Consider the following 7,745-nt stretch of genomic DNA (forward strand, 5'->3'; position numbering starts at 1 on the left):
AGGGTTTGGGTACGAAATTGAGACCTTGATCATGTAATGGTGAAAGTAAGTTTTAATGGTCAATTAGTAACCATTTGGTTATGTGTGAATAAGAAATGAAGTGGTTTGTTTAGTGGGAATTGAAGTTAGTGTTGCTGCCTTGGCTGACCTACAGGACTAAGCATGAGTCCAGTAGGTTTGGGCAGTAATAACTTCAGCTGTAGAGGTTTAATTTGTGCAAGGCTAATTGGACATGAAACTAGACACATAATGGCACAACTTTGGTGAAGAAACCATGCCTAGAAAATCAAACCAAGTTGACCTAAAGATTACCCTAATCCGGGTGACCTGCATTCTGCCTGGGCAAAATGACTAAATGAACAGTGTTTATATATTTGGTCATAACTCAGCGTAGAAAAGTCCAATTGACCTAACATTTTACCAACAGAAAGCTGAGATACAGACCTACAACTTTCATGAAGAAACCAAACCCAAATTGTTACCATAAGATGTTCAAAAGGTGACCTATAATCACTGCACAAAACACTGTAGATTTGGTCAGTCCAGAAAATCTGGAAAGTTTGCAATCCGGCCAGTTATGGTGTTTAGACCATAACTTGAGCTACAAAACTTCAAATGGAGTGATTCAAAAAAGGAAATGTAACTAGACACAATAAGGAACAACTTTCATGTTGATAACTTTGCCAAATATCCACTGTAAAGATGACCAATGAAACAGTAAACATAAGGCTTGAAATTTGAAAATTTTGAACAACAAACACTAAGCTTAGAAATGGTATTGGCAACCAATACCAACAATTTTAGAATGCAAAATGTGGTATGTTGGGAGTATTAAAACCAATGTACCTATTGCCTATGCAAAAGTCAACATTTTAGTTGACTAATGAAATGAATAGTAACACCTAAACTTAAATTTCAAGAATTGTAAAATTTAAAAGTGTAACATGCCCTAGTACACCTAACAAGATTGGTTAGGATAGGTTGGCATGCCAATAGGCTTCTGTTAGCAGTACTGCATATGGCTTCATGCAATTCTGTGTTTTATGGCCTCACATGGCATTCTGTGATATAATAGCCTTTAGCTATGTTGATTGAGTTGTTATACTTGGGCTTTATCCCTGATAATTATTACAGCTTATTAGCTGTTCTGTTGCACACTGGGAGACACAATGTGATCGATGGTGTGATGATCCGAGGTACTTGGTACCCAGTGCCAGTTTACCCATTTATCCTGTCCATTCGATTAGTATAGGTTACTCGGATAATTAAAATAAATCTTACCAAATTTTAATCGAATAACACTGCAATGAATGCCAGGAATCAAGTCTACATAAAATGTAAACATACATTCTGCATATTTATTTTATTTAGTTATTTTATTTTATATTATCACCACTAAGCAGAATTACTTAGCGCGTCGCTTTTGCCACGTCATTTTTAACAGATTCAGAAGAACTGTTTTTCCAATTTACAGCCGGCACTCTACTGAATTTTCTATAAAATTTGTGGAAAAATTCAGATTAATCAAAATTTGTAAATAAATGAGTTAAAAAGGTTAAATTGTAATGGAAATATGATCTGGTGCTCCGGCACATTGTGTGACATATCTTGCTCGGCTACACTATAGTTGGGTAAGGGGTGTCACATTAAATTTTTAATTATAATGTTTATTGCATCATGCATGATGTCATGCATGATGTCATCACTTTTTCACTTTTTCTTTTTCCTTTTTTTTATTTATTTTTCTATTAGTTCTTTAATTTAATTCCTGACTCCAAAATTTTCTTTTCTCTGATTTTATTTGACAGTTAGGTCAGAGTCAGCTCTAGGGGTCAATTGACCAAATTGCCCCTCGCCGGTTCAACCCTATTTGCAAATAATTCAATATTTCTTCCAGATCCCTGACCTAATTATTTGACCAGCTTAACATTTCTTTTTCGTGATTTTCTCTTTTTCACTGTGTTCGCAATAGTCATAAGGACCGCAGCGTCACATTTTACAGTACAAAATTTGAGTTTAAATCGACCTCGCAGTCCTTCCCGAGAAGGTCACCCATCGTTGTGACTCTCAGCTCGTTTAACTTCTTATGTTCTATTTTTCTTATTTATACTTAACTAATTGACAATTACTAATTATTTGTGTTCAGGGCTTGTCTAGTTGTCTTAAGTGTGGTTCTAATCCTCTTAATTGTCCAGAGTGACACCTGTCACCGGAATAGTGAAATATACCAGGCTATACAAATAAGGGTGTTACAATAGTAACCCCGAAATACAAATTTTAATGAACATTAGGTTTAACATATTAAAGTTAGATATAAATAGATTTGAAATTATTTTTAGACTTATGATAAATTATGATACTGAAACACTATGAAATTGTGTGTTTCAGTCGAAAAGAATACCGGGAAGGAACCCGAAGAATTGAGTCAAGGCCAAGAGGCGACTCGTGTAAGGTTTGTGCACAACATAGAATTTCTGTAAATTTCCTTTTGCAAATTGTTTTGAATGAATTGAGATATTAAATTGTGACTCAATTGTATTGAAATATTTATTATGCTTTTGACTTAAATTGTTGAAAGTTTACTTGTATGTGTTTTAAATGGCAATAAATATTTAGTAAATTGCTAAGAGTGTTTTGAAACTACAGTGTCATGACCATATATTTGAATGCCTCACTAGCATGACTAGTGGGGGAAATTAGTTTTGAATTTGGATTCCTTTTCTGGCTGAAGTGTTAAGGTGTATGCCAGTAGAAGAAGAAATTGAATGGATATCCATATATTTGAGCTAGCTAGCCTTGTGATTTCTCATAAGCCTCCGGCTATTGAGATGAATATGTTTCGAATGGCATGATGTAACTGTGTATTTTTATGAAATTGATTTGAGAATTCCTAAATAAAATTGTTGGACTAAAAGTTTATAAATCATGTTTTGCATATGTCTTTCATTTTCAACAATGTGTTTGAATAAGTATGATTTGAAATATGCATAAATATTATTTAAGTATGCTGTGAATCACTGAGTCATTGTACTCAGCGATGGCTGTTATTGCTATCGCAGATATAGAGACTAGAGGAGTAGCAGAGTGAGCTGCTGAGGATCTTTAAGCCACCTTTCCTGAAGTTTTATCGGGTATAAATTTATTGTGACAACCCTTACCCGTGTACAGTATACCCGAGTAAGCAATGTCACACGGTGTATGGGCACCCTCTATTTTAACTTAATCAATTTTTGTCATAGTTTTGAATATAGTTTATGAAATATAATTTATTTAAGCCATTTATCGAAATTATTATTAATTTGAGGTTTCGAAAATTTTATAGAAAATCCGGCAAAGTACCGGCTAAAAATGGAGAAAACAGTTCTTCGGAACCTGTGAAAAACACTTCCAACATTCATGTCTCATCATCTCAAACTCCAATTATTGAAAATCTCAACATTTTTCAACCATTCATTTCTCAATTTTAGTTCTCAACAACCTTTTCATTTCTCAAACATCCATTTCTCATAATACTCATATACAAACAATAAATAAATGCTCAAATTTGCAATCATGACCATAACTTTCATTATTTACATGAACATCAAAATACATTACATAGATCCAAATACATATGAGAAAATAAAAATTTAGTTACAAAATGACAAAATGACACCTAGTGTCCTACCAATGCACTGCAGAAGTTGAGGTGACATGGACACTATGCAGAACTGTGAACTGCCTTACCGAATCTGTGGTCTACTGGGCCCTCTGTCCAAATCTTTCGCACTCACGCGTTGCAAAAGCGACGCGCTAAGCATAAAGCTTAGTGGTGCAAATAATACAAGAAAATATAATATGCAAATAAAAATAATAATTTCCTTGCTATTGTGTTCATAAGAAATGAATAATTACTAACTTATTGTTTAGTCGAGGGCTAATCATGTTTTATGATATTAACTTCTTCATGCATTTCGTTAATTATTTTCTTCATGATCTTGAGCTTCTTTGTATTTTTCTAATCATTCCTGATTCTTAATTTTCGTATTTTCTTTAATAATCAGTGCAACCACAGTTATACTTTTCCATGCCCAAGTAACCTATACTGGACGACTGGACTGGATAACGGGTCGTTGGCACTGGACACCGCGGTGCCTCGGGCCGTCATACCATGGGACGCAGAACGTCTACCACGTATGCAGTCAATATGGCTAAAAAGCCATGATATCACATAATCGGGCATAAAAGCCATGAATACGGGTATAAAAGCCATGAATACGGGCATAAAGCCATGAATACAGGCATAAAGCCTTTCGCAGTACTGCTAAAACAATACCCTATTGGCATGCCAAACTATCCAAACCAATCTTGTTAGGTATACTAGGGCATTTGATACTTTAAAATTCTTCAATCTTTGAATTTTAACTTTTGGTGTCACTATTCATTTCATTGGTCAACAAGAAAGTTGACTTTTGCATAGAAAGTAGGTACATTGACTTTGGCACTTCAAACATACCACATTTTTCATTTAAAACTTGTTGGAAGTGATCACCATTACCATTTCTAGGCTTAAACCAAGGGAAATAAAATTTTCAGTTTTTGAAGCTTAACTTTACTATTCCATTAAGCACTGTTACAGTGGGAATTTGAGGAAATGGTAAACATGAAAGTTGTTCCTTATTTTGTCTAGTTGAATTTCTTTTTTTAAATCACTCCATTTGGAGTTTTGTAGCTCAAGTTATGGCCAAAATAAGTTTACTGTTCACGGGTACTGTTCCTGCTGAAATTTTGGGTTTTGGCAGATTTTGGTCCAACTTTGGTCAGTAATTTGACCAAGTTAAGTTCATAATTTGGTCTAACTTTCTTCATATGAAATGTTCTACCATGCCTTAGGTTTCCATCGGTTCAAGAATCGCCTAAATCCGAGTTTTCTAGAGAGAGTTATAGCCATCCAAACATTACTGCTCAAGTGAAAATCTGCAGAGTTGCAGGTTTGATAACTTAACTTTGCCCAATAATTTGAATGGGTTAATGGCATAATTTGGGGTGATGTTCTTCATGAAAGTTTTTTGTCTATATCATATCTTGTTGCTGTAAAAATTTCAGGTCAATTGACCAACTCTACAGTGAGTTATGGCCAAATGAACAGTTACTGTTCATTTGGTCATTTCTGCAGGTGCTGTTGCAGGGTATCCGGATTGGGGCCAACTTTTGGTCCACTTGCTTTGGTCTTTTGGGCATGGTTTCTTCAGCAAAAATGTGCCATTATAAACCTAGTTTCATGTCCAATTGGCCAAACACCAATTGGACCAACACAGCCAAAGATATGGCAGTCCAAGTGGGCTGGAATCACAGCCTCCCTACTGGTTACCCTAGGCAGCCTACCAATTTAGTTTGCATCACTCTAAATCTCTTCAAATTATGGTGAACTTACCTCAAATGGTCACTAATTGACCCTTATAAGGTTCACTTACCAGTTCATAAACCAAAACCAAATTTCACTCTCCAAAACCCTAGTTTCCCATTGTGATTCACACTAGTTACCCTAGTTAATACACTAACTCATTATCCATGTATATAAATACCTTAAACATCATATTTAGTCCACTCTAAGTCCATCAAAACAATCAATCCTATTCCTTCCTTAGGGCAGTCGAAATTCATGGTATAGATACACATGAGTTTAGTCCATTTAATTTACAATTTCATACTAAGTTCAAGTCCCTAACATAGAAATAAAGAAATATTTGTAAAAGTAAGCCCTAACCTCTTGTAGGCAGATTTTTCCCAACTCAAAACTTCACTTTCCTTCACTTTCTAGGCTGCCAAACACTTCCCAAGAGGTAGAGACAAGCTTTTAGTGAAGGGACTTAGGGTTTTATAGTGCAAATTCATGGGAAAATGGAAGTAATTAAAGAAAACTTCCATGGAGGGTTATGGAGGAGAGGATCACGTTTTGAAGAAGAAGATGGCTGCTTGTTTTTGGTCTTCCTTGGTCTTTATTTATCTCTTTTATTAATTAGTCAAATGGTTACTTAATTGTGATTGGTGGACAATTTTAAATGACCTCATAATATGTCATAATTGGCATTTTATTGTATTTTCTTTTCTTTTCTCTTCTACTAACTTCAAATTAATTTTTCATCAACATTAATTCATATTTTATGTCATAATAATTATTTACTCAACTGGACAAGTTGGCCAAAAATCGTCTCTGAAGGCGAAATGACCAAAATGCCCTCCGTTTGGCTTAACGGGTCAAAATTGTCTGTACCGATTGAAAAATTTTTCTAAATATTTTCTTGGCATTCTAATGCCATAGGAACCTCAATGACCCTTCTCTGGTGTCCCAAAAATTATTTTATGAATTTCTTCCCAGGTCTAGGGCTCCTCGTTGTGAGAACCGCAACTTACCTCTGGTTACCCATCGCTTGGGCACCGGCTCATTTGACTTAGTTGCATTTTATTTCTAAAATTTTTACTAAATTTTTCTTATTAATATTTGAGTTAATTATGGTTCCTCACTTTAGTTTAAATATTTTTCCGGACGTTCTAGCTGTCCGAACCGACACCGGTCACCGGAACAGTAGAATGTACGGAGTTGCTATCGGGAGGGTGTTACAACTCTTCCCCTCTAATTTAAATTTCGTCCTCGAAATTTACCTGACTTAAGTAATCGGGGAGTTGCTACCTTCTTGTTTCTTCACTTCCTTGTATCGCCTCATCGATTATGCAGGTTTGGCTCTTCTGAGCTTCCATAGCATATACTTGTGGTGCCACCATGACTTGAGCTTTTCAACCTGTCCTAAAACAATCTTACGTGAAATGTCACCGCCGCTCTACCCGATCCTTTACCCCTTTGAACTATAGGGGAAGGTCTATCAACTTGGACCGGAGCTATTGAACCACTCCTCTGAGGGCAATCTCTTATAAAATGATCTGTAGCCCCACACTTGAAACACTCTCCGATTAACGATGACACTCCCTCTGTGTCTTCTACCACAATGCATACATTCAGGCATCGGGTTAATCCCTTGTTATTGTGCCCGGGGAACTAGCTATAGAGATTCCAATCTGGCCTCTGTGGCCCTGTGTCTGATCTTGTAAACTAGAACCCTTAAACTTCTTACTATCAGTTGGTATACTTGACTGTCCTGGTCCAAATTCCCTCTTACGCTGCCTATCTTTCCTATTTTGTTCATTTATTCTCACTTTCTCCACTTTTAATGCAGCTTCCACTAGCTTGGTGAAGTCAGTGATTCCCAAGGCAGTGATCATGAGCTTTATATTGTCATTCAATCCCTCTTCAAATCTCTTACGCCTTTCAGCTTCATTAGGGACTATCTCCCTTCCATAGTGGCTTAATCGGACGAATTCTTTCTCATACTCAGCCACTGACAACTGTCTCTGCCTCAGGTTAATAAACTCTCTTCTTCTCTCTTCCAGGTATACAGTACCCACATATTTCTTCTTGAATTCGAAGAGAAAGAAGTCCCAAGTTATAGCTTCTGGCTGCACTTCACTGGACACAGTGTCCCACCATTCGTAGGCATCATCTTGTAATAGAGATATGGCAGCTTCTAGGTTTTGCTCTGGAGTGCAGTGGAGTTGTTTTAGAACTCACTGCTCTGCATTCAACCAATTACCCGCAATGTAATCATCTTCTCTCTTACCATAGAAGTCCACTGCTCCAAACTTTCTTAGCCTTTCCAGGTGTGATTTCTGTTGTGGAGCTGCTGGTGGTGGTGCTGGCATTACCTCGGCCA

Source organism: Hevea brasiliensis, chromosome 4, assembly GCF_030052815.1.
Source record: "Hevea brasiliensis isolate MT/VB/25A 57/8 chromosome 4, ASM3005281v1, whole genome shotgun sequence".
In the NCBI taxonomy this organism is placed as follows: Eukaryota; Viridiplantae; Streptophyta; class Magnoliopsida; order Malpighiales; family Euphorbiaceae; genus Hevea; species Hevea brasiliensis.